Below are 15,509 nucleotides of genomic sequence, written 5' to 3'. Positions count from 1 at the left end.
AGCATGACCTCTTTACCATAGACTAGCTGGTAGGGTGAGAACCCTGTTGTATCTTTCCAAGTAATCCTATATGCCCAAAGTGCTTCATTGAGCTTGTCTGCCCAATTCTTCCTATTTGTGGCCATTGTTTTTGTCATGATGCCTTCTAATGTTTTGTTTGTAGACTCCACTTGGCCGTTGGCCTGTGGATGATAGGGTGTGCTTCTTCTATGCTTGATTTGGTACTTCTCTGTTATTTCTTGAACCAGTCTTGATGTGAATTGAGTCCCTTGGTTTGTGACTATCTCTCTAGGCACTCCATATCTAACAAAAATTTCTTCAAATAGGAAATTGACCACTGTTTGTTCAGTTTCCCTCACCAGTGCCTTTGCTTCAGCCCATTTAGTGACATAGTTGGTACACACAAGAATGTAATTCTTACCTTTGGATGGTGGATTGATGGGACCTATAAAATCAAGAGCCCATTTTTCAAATGGCTCTAGATGCACTTGCAATAGTCATTTTTCAAATGAATTTTTCCCAGCTAAAGTATCCAATACTTGGTCAATAAATGGCAATGGGAAATAGTCTTTAAGGGTGGCTTTGTTTAGCTCTCTGTAGTCAACAAAAACTCACCACTTACCGTTTTTCTTGGGTACTATTACTAGTGGTGATACCCATTGGCTGTCAGAAATGGGATATATGAATTTTACTTTTAACAACTTTTGCAATTCATCTCTGACAATTTCTTTAAGCATAGGGTTCATTCTCCTTTGTGGCTGCCTTAGTGGCTGAATGCTAGTGTCCATATAAATGTGGTGAGTGCAGGTTTCTGGGTGAATTCCTTGCATATCCGTGTAGTCCCAAGCGAATGCTTTTTGGTATTTGTTCAACAAATGAATCAGTTTTTGTTCTTGAGATGTTTCTAGAAATGCCCCAATGTTCAATGTTTTTCCGGGACTGATTTCTATAGTCTTGCTTTGTGTATTTGTAATGGAATTGATTGGAAAAATTTCATCAAATATTGCTTTCAATGAGTACATCGTACATGTTTCTTGAAAACTTTGTGCCAACATATAATCTGTAGTAATGTATTGTTCATTTCTCAACTCTTCCAAAACCTCAGGTTGGGAAATAAACATTTCCACTAAATTTGCATTGTTGTTTTCCTCAATATCATACATTTGGTTTATGCTTAGCACAGAGTATATTTCTTCCTGATCATTGTACTTGTCATCAAGCCATAAGTTATGTATTACAGCTGGGGCTTGTGTTGATGGGTACAAGGTAAGCTGTTTTCGTACTGTCCCTCTAGAAATGATCATATTACCAGATCTACATCCAATAAATGCATCAGCAGTTTCCAACCAGGGTCTGCCAAGTATAATCGGATGTCCTCCTAAGTTTGATTTGGGCTGGAGTACCAAGAAATCGACTGGATACTCCCAAGAATCTAGTGAGACAATTATATCCTCTAGCACCCCCTCAGGAATGACTTTAGAATGATCAGCTAATTCCAAAACAATTGGGGTTGTCTGCAATTTTGTTAGCTGCAAAGTTTTCATTGTGTCTAATGTCATAACGTTTATTGCAGCTCCTAAATCTATCAAAGTGTTTGGAATTGAAATTTTGTTGATAATGGCCGTGACTCTTGGTATGCCTGGGTCGACATATTTCTCCATTGAAATAATATTTGACATCAAGCCTGCTAAGTTACCTATGACATGTATTGTTTTTGGGTCAAATCTTTTCTTTGCAGGTTTCTTGAGACATAGTTCTTTGATTGCTTTGGTATAAATCAGGATATCCTTGATTGCCTGGAGTAATGGCATTTTGATATATACATTCCTCAATTCATCAAGAACATCAAATTGTGGCAATGGTGTGGGTGATCTTGGTTGAAGTAATCTTTCTGGAAATGGAGGTGGTTGGAGTGTTTTGATTTGTTGATTTTGTTCCAAATCGTTTTGTATTGGTTCAGTTTGTTTGCTACGTTGTTGATTTTCTTCTTCCTCTTTTTGTTTTTCTTGTTGTAACTGCGTTTGAGCAGGGGAAGGTTCTTTTTGCAATGTCCGACTTGACCTTAGTTCGATGTTTTGCAATGGTAGAGTTGGGTATGAAGGTCCCTCATCTACGCTATAAGTTGGTCTGTCTATTCGGTTGTTTGGGTTAGCTATGGGCTGAGCTGGTAATTGTGTGGGTCGAGGTGGTTGGTTGGATGGTAGTTGTAGCTGAGGTGAATTTATTTGTGGGGGAGCAGGTAATGCTTGTTGAGGATTTTGTTGTTGATAAGGTACTAGTTGCAGAGGGTATTGTTGTGGGTATGGCTGAGAATATTGTGACTGATAATGTTGGGAATATGGTTGATATGGCTGGGATTGTTGTTGAGCAAATTGTTGATATGGCTGGGATTGTTGTTGAGCAAATTGTTGAGGAAAAGAATATCCTCTCCATCCTTGTTGTGGGAATGTTTGTTGTTGTTGGTTAGGCCAGTTTTTCCATGGCATAGGAACATTCCAAGAGTTTTGAACATGCATGTTATAATTTGCTGCATTTGGATTTTGATACATACCTGGGGGTCTTGGTTGCCATGGTCTTCTAGCTCCCATGAAATACATGTTTTCCATTTCTGCACTAGCTTCCAAATTGTAATTCTGCAAAATTTTCATCTTTGTACAGTCTTTAGTGTCATGGTTGTCTGTACAAAACCCACAAATTTGCACGTTGTCTAAGGGACATTCTTTCAAAGCATGTTTCTTCCTGCATTTGGGACAGTATATAGATAATTCTAGTTCTTTTTCATCTTGTCTTTTCTTTGTTTTCAAGGTATCTATTTGGTTTCCCAAAGTACTCATAAGGTCTGTTTTAAAATCTTCAAATAAGTTGCCTAGTTCAGCTCTAGTTATGTTTCCTGTAGCTGATTTTGTGATTTTTTATGTCATGGCTCTTTTACTTCTTGTCCTACTCCTAGAGTACTTTTGGCATAATTCGACAATCTCCTCAAAAGGTAAGTTGGAAACGTCCCCTTTACCCATGAGATTAAGATCATCTAAATACTCATCCCGGATGCCTTTAAGAAAGATTGTTCGAATAAGCTCAATTGACATAGTCCTATGTTTTGATTTTTGTAGATTGTATGAGAATCTTTCTAAGTATTCCTCTAAGGTCTCGTCTTCTTGTTGAGTCATTGCAAAGATTTCATCTTTGGAATCTTTTGATCGACAATAAGGTTGATACTTTTTCAGAAAGAATTTTCTCATATCATCCCAACTAGTGACTAAATGTTCACCTAATCCCATAAACCACCTAAGTGCTGCTGCTTTTAAGGTAGCAGGAAAAAGGCGAAGTCTATGAGCATCATCGGTATATCCATAGGTTCGGCATACTATGTCAAATTTGAATAAAAATGAGTCTGGGTCTTTAGATGCCATCCCATAGAAATTTGGTAGTACAGATGGTGGTATGTTTTTCATTTTAATTTCCTCATCCATTTGCTCTCCTTTCTCTTGAATTGGAAATTTAAATGTGGATTCCTCTGTTTCTGGCGGATTTTGATTTCCTCCAGATAGAGTATCATTGTTTTGTTTTGCTTCATTCTCCCTTCTTCTTCTTCTTTCTTCCATTTGTCTCTCATATTCTCTCAGTTGTTCAGGTGTAGGTCCTCTAGATCCTCCTCCCTCTTTAGCCATCGTAATTTGTGATTTATCTAAGGTTTATGCCTCTTCTTCTTGTTTTAGTTCTTGAAGAAAAATTTCTTCGGGCCTAGGCTGTTGGATTTTTGTGCCACTCCCTTCAGATTTCACTACTGTAAAAGTTTCAAGTAGATTTCTTCTCTTTGATTCGTGGGCTATTATAATTTTTCTTTCAATAAGGATGAGTCGTTGGCCTGATTTGACTTTTTCCTCAAGTTGTACTGCTGTAACCTTTCCTGTTGGAGTTGTGTATTCAATCCTTTCTAATGACTCTGCTCCTAATGATGGATTAGTTGTTGGGGGTTTCTTTTAAATCTGCCTTTTTCATCCCTAAACCTAGACATAAATAAGCATGACTGAAATTTAAATTTAATTCTATGTTTTTTTTGTTTTGTTGATTTAAAAAAATAAAAAATAAAAATAAAAAAAATTAGTCTTTCTAGTTGCACCTCCCCGGCAACGGCGCCAAAATGTTTGGTCCTAACTTACCAAGGCAAGTTAAGCTCTTAATTCTTTTATCAACCTAGGAAATTACACTTAGAGGTGCTTACCTAAATTTATAGATCTAGAAGGCTCTAAAATTCTAACAGCTACCTAATGGACTAAATTAACAATGCTTTCTACAAAAGATCATTTATTATCCTTTTAAATCATTTAAGCATCAATCTAAGAGAAACAAATCCTATGGAATTCTAGTTGCAGACTAACAAAAGCAGAGTGTTGATGATTGACTATAATCCTACATTCCCTTACAAGAATATTGCTTCAAAGAATTTGTACAATCACAACAGTCCAAAGTAATTTCAATTTAAATCACACAGTGAATAAGATAAGCAGTGTTATAAACCAATATCAGTTAGACCTCTTACAAGAATCATTTACCAAACTGAAAATTGAATTTTAAAACTCCATTCTTAAATCACTTCAGAAATAAAACTAGAACTATTCTTCAAAATTAAAGCTAGCAAACAAATCTGGAAGTTGAATGTCAGCAGCATTCAGATATCAATTCCAAGATCAAGATTAGTTGAATCCTCTTACAAGGCTCTCTCTTCACAACAAATTCAGGTTCTCTTTAACTGATAATTCTGCTAACATAACTTTAACTCTGAACATGAAATGATTAACTGCTAAATTTGAATTTGCAGCTAGTAGGAAAAACAGAGTAAAGATAAAGTGTACTAGCAAAGTGATGAGGGCACTTCACCACTTCACAAGCACACTAGGAGATGATTCAGAAGAGTATAGCTAATAAATCTTGAGACATAAAATTGCTGAAGAAGTTTGTATTAAGTCTAGAATCAAAGATACACAAGCTGTCTTCTCATATGTTCATAAAAACCATTCTAAAACATAGTTTTCCCATATGGGTTATTTATCGTGAATCTTCTAACAAAAACAACTATTGTTTCTCCATCTAATACTAACAATATTCTATTAATTACATCCTAATGTGGCCGAATTTAGGTATGTTCCTCCATTTATGCAAAAATTCTAAAACTGGAAAATATCTTGTGCACAAAAATCAGGAAAAAGTGATGAAGTGGCTGGGTTTGACCAGCTTTGACTGGACACTTGTTTTCTCCAAAATTGAAAACGAATAGCTATTTCACCATCCTTGTACATTGTACTTTATGCCCATAGTCTTCGAATTTGCCCACCTGTGCTGCAACATGTCAATCAATAAAGCAACCACAGGTTGTTACAACTTCCTGTGATTTTTCTGAAAAATGTCATTTAAATATAAAAATTTCAAATATTAATCCCAAGCTTAAAATAACGAAAATGACAACATATGACTTAGTTTCTAAGGATTATTGTTGAATAATAAAGGTTAAACGACCAAGAATGATGGTTAAAAGCTGAATTTGAAGTGGAATGGTCAGTCAAATTTAGGTACCAACACTCACATATCGCAAGAGTCGTTCGCACTTCAGCAATTGTCATCTTTTCGCATGTTAGTTGTCCCACAATGTATGTATGCTTCTTCTGGTATTTTCAAGGGGTTATCTTTGTGTTAATGAGTTGGTCTAACCATCTAAACATCAATCACATTCATTCCCAAAGTTTTAAGCACTGTCACACAAGTGTCGTCACGGTCATCGCAAAGTGTACCTTTAGTGTCGCACATGTCGTAAAGTTGTCACATTGAGGGAAATATGTTGTTAATATGTTCCGAATGATATATGTTGTTTTGTTGTCAAATTGTCTCAAGTCTGTGATCACAGTCAAGTGATATCACTGATTCACAATAGTCTGTTTGGTCCCACACTTAGCCAAATTTCGAAAACTTCCTGGCAACCTATCCTCATCCATCCCTCTTTAACTGTGCATAGTGCAATCTCAACTGTCAAGCAGTTACCTTTCCTCTTGGCACTATGCAATGCACAATCTTTTCCTCCGACAACTGCAAATTTCACAACCTCAGTGCTCAAGCCCAGAACTACGCATTTCACAGCCTTAGTGCTCAAGCCTAGAACTGTGCATTTCGCAACCTCAGTGCTCAAGCCTAGAACTTTGCATTTCACAACCTCAATTCTCAAGCCCAAAACTGCGCACTTCATAACCTTATTGCTCAAGCACAAAATTGCACAATCATGCCTTCTAGCCAGTCCTAAACTGCGCAATCATGCCTTCCAACCAGTCCTAAACTATGCATTGCACAGTCTCTAGCCTCAAGCTCATATTTGAGCTCCTGAACTACACAACTACGCAATGGTCCGATCTCCATTGTCTTCCAGAACTGCAAAATGTGCTCTCCCAGTGCTCATCCCCTCAACCTATCACACTTATCTCCAGAATTGCACAATTTTCTCCCTCGGCCGAGCTTAAAATGCACACTGCACAATATCGCTCCCCTTGATTGCTTGAACTGCGCAACTGTGTAGTCAGTGAGCCCCTTCCCATCTTTCCATCCGATTTTGGCTTAGTCAATGGATCAATATGCACAATCTTAGACTATGGGTTTTTTGGGCTGATGTCGTCTCATCATGAGTGAATTGCAGAAACATGTACCCTATCATGTCATGGCAAGATATGAATATGGAGATGGAGAAGGAGGACATGCTAGAAGACACATATGTAGCTGAATATATAAGATGATCATCAGGTGAGAAGATGAAGGAACACCGACTATAATAGAAGATCAAGATCAAGATCGCATGGAAGACTCCTCATCTTCAAGTCATAAGGAGGAGGAAGAAGAAGAAGAACATGTACCATCTTTTCAATAAGACACAAATAAAGAAGCAACAAGAAGGACAACTTGGCACTGTCACGTCATCATGCAATCCATGTCATCAGTGTCATGTCATGTCCTGTCACAAGTCATCATTTACGACATCATTATTGTGGATTATGTAATTACCTATTCAAAATGTATCGTAAAGTGAAAGTCCAAAGGAAAAATTTAGAATATGAAGAGTCATGTAAAGTTGAAAAGTCATAGGAAGTCAAAAAGTCATGAGGGTAGTCAAAGAGTCACAAGGAAGGTGAAGCATATACACCCTCATTGTATGAGCAAAGGATTTTTCACCTTGGCTCATCCCGCAAGGCATTAGGGAGAAAAACCAACGCTTTTGAGGAGCAAGGAGTGGCTCCAATGCTCCACTATTGGAGCTAGTGATGTTCATTGTATACATGTGTCTTGGAACTTTTACTTACTATAAGAATCCTTATGGGCCAACATGTTCTTCATGCATGGATTATGGATATTTATAAGACTATTATGTGAATTTTTGTAATTCATGTTTGCTTTCAGTTGTGCTAAAGTAGTTGAACTATTTCGGTTATTTTGGTACTTATCATATCAAGAATGTGATATAATTGCTATGATCATTGTCACATCCTTGTGGAATATTCTGTTGGATATTAGACATATATTCCTTGTTAAATTGGTTGCAATGACTGTCTCATCTCTGTGTACTATTCTGCTTGATGTTGTACATATCCTTCTTGTTCATGTGTGTCTCTACTAGGGTGGTACTATTACCTCTCTCTTAGAGGCTCATTTCTCCTCCCCTCCGTAGTGAAACAACTTTGACACACATATGATCAAACACTCACCAGGCACACCCCGTTTCTTTTTGAAGGCGCATTCACACTCCTCTCTCTTGCTTACATCCAGAGCCAAGTCATATATTCAAGAATACATGGCAACTGGGTTGATATTTTGGGTGTGGCTCCTACTCCAAATGGTGTGAGGATAATTGGGACTTCACATCGGGGAGAACCCTTGGTTGATGGATTTCTAGTACCATCAACAATGGCGCTAGAAGGAGGGCCAAATGACAAGTTGTGCCCATTGAGTCTGTTTTGAACCTCTTATCTCAAATGGCTCATCCTCAAATATTACTCCCGAGGTGTTTCTCTAATTTATCCATTTATCAATTTTCAATCCCTGATGAGCCTTTCTATCACTTATCTCAATTGAAGTTTGATGGTGAGGATTGAACATCCATAACCGCGCACATTTGTGATTTTCTTAAATTTTGTGAATCTTATGAAATCAAAGATGAAGAGTTTTCTTGTGTTCTTTTATTCCTAACTCTTGAAGGTTGTTTTAATCAATGGTGCCATACCTTACCACCCACCTCCATCCATTATTTCCATCATTTCCTCAAGGAGCTTTATCAAGCCTTTGATAGGTATGATTACCGATATGTTTATAAAAGAATCAATCAGTTAAGAATGAAGCTTGATGAATCAGTTGAGGATTTCTCTAATCGATTCCTTCACCTTTGTTATGAATTTCCTGAAGAATATGCGGAGTGAGATTTCTCCAGACAAAAGTTTTAGCTTTTGGTTCATGTATCTTTGCACGGTGAACCTAAACCCCCTGATGTTTCTACTTCCCCAACTCTTGAAAATCATGAGACATCTCTAATTTGAGAGGTGGAATTTACTACTCCTTTTGTTATTTATCCTCCTCCTTTTCCAGTTTCGATGAGGGTGTCTCCATGTGGTGATAATAAAGTTGGGAAATATGCAAGTCAAATTCCTAATCCATCTTCTCATTTTTCTTTCGCTTGTCATGACTCAGATTCAATGGAGGAAATCCAAGAATAGAACATGAAGCCCATGGTGAATACTAACTCCTCCATTCCACAAGATGATGTTGCCATTCAAAACTCTAGTCTAAAATTTGATTTGGATTTCTATTATCCTCTATCATCTACATGCCATGACTCTTTGTACTGTAATATGCCCGACCAATCTGCTCCACCAGCTAGTTTTTCACACTCTCTTGATTCTTGAGTTTCTAGTTCAAATTGTGATCAGATACAAGGCAGTCACATTACACAGGTAGAGGATAAGGAAGGTGAATATCCTATTCTTCTTTTTTTCAAAATCCTCCATGTAAAAACAATGCGCTTCCATTTTTGGATGATTCTCAATATGCTAATCTCGGTAGTGAATAAAATGCAATCAATTCTTTCAATGAATATGTGGCCTTGGGCAACAATCATTGCAACAATGATGACTTTGTCGATGTATGTGATCATGAATTCCTAGTTGCATCTTCTGATATTTCGGTTTCTCATGAATAGGTTACTTTAGATCCAGAATCTGATTCGGTCAAAGAAGATGTGCTTATCGAAACTTCCTCTTCATCTCACTATCCCTTGTGCTCTATGGTTGGCAATGAATCTACTTGTGACAGAGATACTCCATGCTATTCAAGTCCTTCATCCGATGAGTTAACTTCTCAATTAGCACAAGGCGATGATATTATCCATGATGCAAATAAAAAAAATCAAATCATTGAGTACTCTTCCAATCTCTCATCACCTCCTCTCTTGCATGATGACAACTCTTCAAATCAACTTGCTCATGAAATTTCCCTGTTCATTTATATTCAAATTTTCGATTAGAATAATCCTTCGACATGAGTAATCTAGTTGTTGAAGTTGAAAAATCCGGTCAAATCAGTGACAAAGATGGCTTCCATTTGATGAGCAGTGGTCTTGTTGAAACCAGCGGTAGCAGTTATCCTCACACCATGCACGATCTGGTTCAGTCTTCAAATTTTGATTTCACAATCCTGATAGTTTTGGGACTTTTCAGGGAGTCAAGGAACTTCAACTTCCATTGATGGTTATGTCAGGATCTCATGACTCTGGTAAGCCCCCCAAACTAACCTAGATTTGGTTTCTTTCGCACAATCCTTCTCTTTGCATGGTTTGGGTTAATGTAAATATCTTTCTGAAAGATATTTGGTATTTTAGATGTAATCTTTCAAAAATTTTGATATTTGGTTTCTAATCGTATTTAGGAATCTTCTTTAGTTGATTCATCTTCATGCAAATCTCTCAAATAACGCTCGGGTTTGGAATGTGTATCTCTCATAGGGTCATGGAATTCTGAATTTGAACATTCCAAAGACCATTTTTGGCCGAAGGGATCATGCCTATCGGATTCATCTCTTAATAGTCAACTCCCATTTTTTCTTGTGAATTTTATATTGCAAATCTCTCCCTTCATCGCACCTAAAGTCCTCTTGAGTGATAATGAATGCATGAGTCATTGCACGAATCAAATTGTTCTCCATTCGCTATGTCTTGACTGGTCTCATGTGTTTGCTATACTAGCATTCCTTTTCACTTCTCTCGATGATTATGATACTAGTGTAGTGTGTTTCCATTTACAAATAAATAGTTTCTTACACTCATCACGTGAGGAAGGTGATTCTATTATTCATAGCATTTTAAAAACTGTTGAAATTGATTTATCTTCGTATATTACAAACTAGGAATCTGATCCTTTAATCATCCCATCTGATCATTATTTTGTCCTTAATGACTATCATTTGTTTTATCATTTTCCCACTAGTATATCCAATGATAGTTGTTTTACATCCTTCGATCTTCATCGTTCAACATCTCACTATTCATATTTTTGTCAAGTGATTGAGGCACTTCAGCTTTCGCTGATGGTTATGTTAGGTCCTCAGTGTTTCGACTGACTACTAAATATGATTAGATCTATTTTCCCTCACAAGGTTCCCATCGTAATCTGGTGCCTCTAATTGAAAATTCATCTTTTCAAATATTTTAGGGTTTTTGGGAGGATTATCATGAATTATATGATCCAATCACTAAATGGTTGGAACAATTTTACCTGGCAAGCTCCGTCGCAAATAACAAGTTTTGATCTTTCCTCAAGCTTGCTAGGGAGTTCAGTGCAGATGGAGACACATTCGTGGGAAGCTTCAAAGGTTTGTTGAATGATCATTATCATTAAAAATGTAAGAATATAAACTGGTTAGAAGCAATGGCTATGACCTATCTTTCTGTTGACACGCAAGAACTTAAATTTTTTGTGCAAGCTATTAAATTTCTTCTCTTTCCTATTACACATTGTTTTATATTTGTCTTAATTGATCGCATATTTGTGATTGCAAGTCAGGAACAATTATGGTGGCTACATTGGAAATTCCATTTTATGCAACCCCAACCTTATAGGTGGTTAGGTTAAGAGTAGGCCCAATAGCATTTTAGTTTACCTTCACATCCATCCTGCATTCGTTTCCTGTAGTTTGTTTATTGTTTTCTGGTTTTGGTGTCACATCATGGTTTTTCTTTAGCCATTTTCTGGCTTATCTTCTGGTTTGTTTCCTTGTTGTGTTGTATTTCCTTTCGTTTTGTGAGACCGTGCATGAAGATTCTCTTTTGGCCCAAAGGGAATGTGGACAAATAGAAAATTACTTTTTAACATTGAAACATTTGGCTAACTCTCTCTCCTTCTTCCTTGTCTTGGTGACATATTTTGGTCGATGATGTTATGACAGAAAATATGATCCTTGCGTTAAGAAATCCTTGTGTCAAACCATGACCTCCATGCATATTCTGGAAACCTCATACCTGCACTCGAGTTTTTATGTTTCCATGTTTTCAGGATGATCCAATCAAGTAGATAAGGACAAGGGGAAAATCTAAATGAGAAAACCAATAACATAGGTCTTATATATGTTTTTATGAAGGGACAACCTCTCTTGCTCTCAATAAGTCGGGATCCCTCTTCTGCCCGTGAAATAAATAAGTGTCGATGCACTTTCCTATATAAATAAATAAATAAAGGTGAAAGAAGAGAAAGGATTCCTGCATAGAGAGGTGAAGCAAGCAACTTCGCCAGGGTACTGTCCAGGATCGTTGGAAGTGGAGCAATGTTTGTGTTCCTAAAGTGAATCCTCTGGTGTATAGTTTAGGCTTGGTGGTAGCAGAGCAATGTTTGTATTCCTGAAGTGACTCCTTTGGGGTACTGTCCAGGCTTGCTGATAGTAGAGCAACACCAGAGATGAAAAAAATATACTATGAAAATATAAATCTCGCGAACTTCACTACCCTATCCTGATTCAAAACATTGTGTGATTGTCAATATTATGTTTCTGTTTAATCGAGTAAAGGAATGAAGGGGACTATGTTTATGCACGGGGTAGGTGGGGAGCCAAGGTAATCTAAACAATGAATCAATACTTCTTGAAGAACTATACCTTGCACATAATAATTGACCAAGGCAAAGAAGCTGGAGTTCTACCAGTGTGTCATCAAGTGTTGTCACTGCGACAAACACCCTCCAAAATTTTTCGTACACTCGAATTTTGGAGCCTAATGTGGATCTTGCTAGTGGTCGTTTTGTAGTCACTTCTTGGTCATCTGATGCTTTTTTGAGCTCCCTTCTTGGACTGGAAGTGTTGAATTCACTTTCTCATGCATGCTCAGTCGATAACCATGTTGGGTTGTGTTATATTATTTCCACGACTAGCCTACCTAGTTAATTGGTGGGTTAGAGGGGGGGTGGAGCCCCCCCTTCGTTGTGCCGACTGTGTAGTGGGGCGGTCACAGGGGGATAGGCAACCCCCCTTGTACGTGGGGTTTGAGGGGGGCGGTTAGCCCCCCTTTATGGTCCAGGGCGGTGCCCCAAGGAATTTTTTTTTGAACCCTATATTAGGTTGGGTAGACCTACCTATGGTTTTGTGCATGGTTTTTGTACATGGTTTTGGATGTGATGGTTTTCAGTCCATGGTTTTGGACGTGATGGTTTTCGGTCCATGGTATTGGATGCTTCGACATGTATAAATATTTATTGTAACATTGAAAGGAACATCTCTGTGTATATGTGTTATGCTTTCGCATTGTTTATTTTCTGTTCTTAGAATTCGTATGCAAGTAATTTCTGTACGGGGATAAAACCTACATTTGGTATCAGAGTTGTTTTGGCTTCAAGGGGGTGCCTTTGTTGTTGAGGGGTTTCGCTCGGGCCTGTGGTAGACCCTGTTCAGTGGGAGATCTGCGGGATTGATTCTGGTGTTGAAAGAAGATGGCGAGTAGTGGAAAGATAGAGTTCGAGAAATTTAATGGTCAGAGTTTTGAGTTATGGAAACTCAAGATGGAGGATCTATTGGTAGATAAAGATCAGTGGATTGTGATAGATTCGGGTACTAAACCAACGAGAGTGTCCGATGAAGAATGGAAGAAGTTGGATCAGAAGGCAAAGAGCACAATACGATTGTGTGTCTCAGATTTAGTATTGCTGAATGTATCAGGGGAAGCTATGGCTAAGGCTTTGTGGGACTAGTTAGGGAGCTTGTACCAATCTAAGTCTCTGGTGAATAAACTGTTCCTGCAAAAAAGTTGTAGAACCTGAGGATGAAAGATGGAGACTCGATGACAGAGAATTTTAACGCATTTAATACTATGGTAAGTCAGTTATTGTTTGTTGATATTAAAATTTCAGATGAAGATAAGTGCATTAGTTTTTTGTGTTCTCTACCAGATTCGTGGGATAGTCTGGTTATTGCAATAGGTAGCCTCCCCTTCGTTATTTTGATTGCATAGTGGGGGGTTTGAGGGGGGCAGTTAGTCCCCCTCTACGGGGTCCGGGGCAACGCGCAGGGGAAATTTTTTTTGGACCCTATATCAGGTTGGGCGGACCTACCTATGGTTTTTGCACACGGTTTTGGATGCGATGGTTTTCGGTCCATGGTCTTGGATGTGATGGTTTTCGGTCCATGGTATTGGATGCTTTGGCATGTATAAATATGTATTGTAACATTGAAAGGAACATAATGAAAAATCAAGTTGGTAGTCCCGGTTTTGGGATCCAGGGGAAAATATCTGTGTATATGTGTTATGCTCTCGCATTATTTATTTTATGTTCTTAGAATTCGTGTGCAGATAATTTCTGTACAGGGTTAAAACCTACAAACCACTGCATTAGTGCATTATTTTACGCAAGCTTGGACAAGCATAGCATGTTCCATCAAGACTGTGCTTGTGCGATGTCCAATCCATGTCGATAGTCAGCGCGCACTAAAAATGACAATTTCTCACATTCTAGCTATGTTTGTACTTCCGTTTCGGTGAGTTTTGAAAATTGTCACTCCCGTGTACCTTTATTTCCGCGAATGTAATTCTCATGTTTTTGTTTGTCTCTTTCACTTGCTTTCACTTTAATTAGTGGTGTTTTCATGTTATATTTTCTCTGGCACGTGTTACTTTCACTGTTGACTCACATATCACAAGAGTTGTTTGCACTTTAGAAAATGTTGTCTTTTCGCATGTTAGTTGTCCCACAATGTATGTATGCTTGTTCTGGTGGTTTCAAGGGGTTATCTTTGTGTGAATGAGTTGGTCTAACCATGTAAACATCAGTCGCACTCATTCCCAAATTTTTTAGCAATTTTGCATAAGTGTCATCACGATTTTCGCAAAGTGTACCTTTAGTGCTGCACTTGTCGTAAAGTTGTTGCATTGAGGGAAATATGTTGTTAATGTGTTCCAAGTGATCTATGTTGTTGTGTCGTCAAAGTGTATCAACTGTGTGATCATAGTAAAGTCATATCACTGATTCACAATAGTTTCTTCAATCCCACACTTAGCTAAATTTCGACAAAATTCATGGCAACCTAGCCTCATCCAGGCCTCCTGAACTACGCATTTTGCAGTCTCACCTTGCCTCTTGGCATTGTGCAGTGTGCAGTCTCTGCCTCCTAGAATTGCGCATTTCACAACCTCATTGCTAAATCCATGGTATATCATCAACATATTAGGACTCACTCCTTCAAAGTGATTGGTCCTTAAATCCCAAGGCATTTCACTAGGCCAAGATGTTGATATCTCAACTAGAAAGCACTCACTCACCCTTCCTAGTGAGCACTTTGGAACAAGACCTCACTCATCGCTTCCTTGGTTGGTGATCAGGTCTAGATGTTGAAGGACCTCACTGCACCCTTCCCTGGTGTGTGATTGGGTCCAATGCTGATAGAGCTCACTACACCCTTCCTTGGTGTGTGATCGGATCCAATGTTAATAGACCTCACTACACCATTCCTTGGTGTGTGATCGGGTATAAATGCTGAAAGACCTCACTACACCCTTCCCTAGTGTGTGATTGGGTCCAATCTTGATAGACTTCACTACTCCCTTCCCTGGTGTGTGATCGGGTCTCCTCACTAAGAGGCACTTCACTCAACCATAACTTGGGGAGTATTCTAGGCCTCTTAGACCATTCTCCCCACTGGGAGAATGCACATCCATGCTAGTATCAAATCGACACTTTCTCTCAACAAGAGGGGTAATCTCCACATGCCCCAAATTGTCTTTGAAGTACATGAACTTCACTCTGGGCTACAACATCGTCAAAATATCAATTGTCTGCTTCATCGATGGAGATGTACTTGAGGCTTATTTTTATATTCTTTAAGGTGCCTCATCCTATCATTAAGTTGTCATATGCACCTGATTAAGACAATCCTACAAGTTGAAGTGGTACTGCTTCATAACTTTCCAACCAATTTGTAATATTCTATGCCACTAATTCCAACATATTTTTGCTTCT

Source organism: Pinus tabuliformis, chromosome 6, assembly GCF_031772625.1.
Source record: "Pinus tabuliformis cultivar Carrire ecotype Pingquan chromosome 6, CPIR1, whole genome shotgun sequence".
In the NCBI taxonomy this organism is placed as follows: domain Eukaryota; kingdom Viridiplantae; phylum Streptophyta; class Pinopsida; order Pinales; family Pinaceae; genus Pinus; species Pinus tabuliformis.
Note: the sequence above shows the minus strand (reverse complement) of the source record.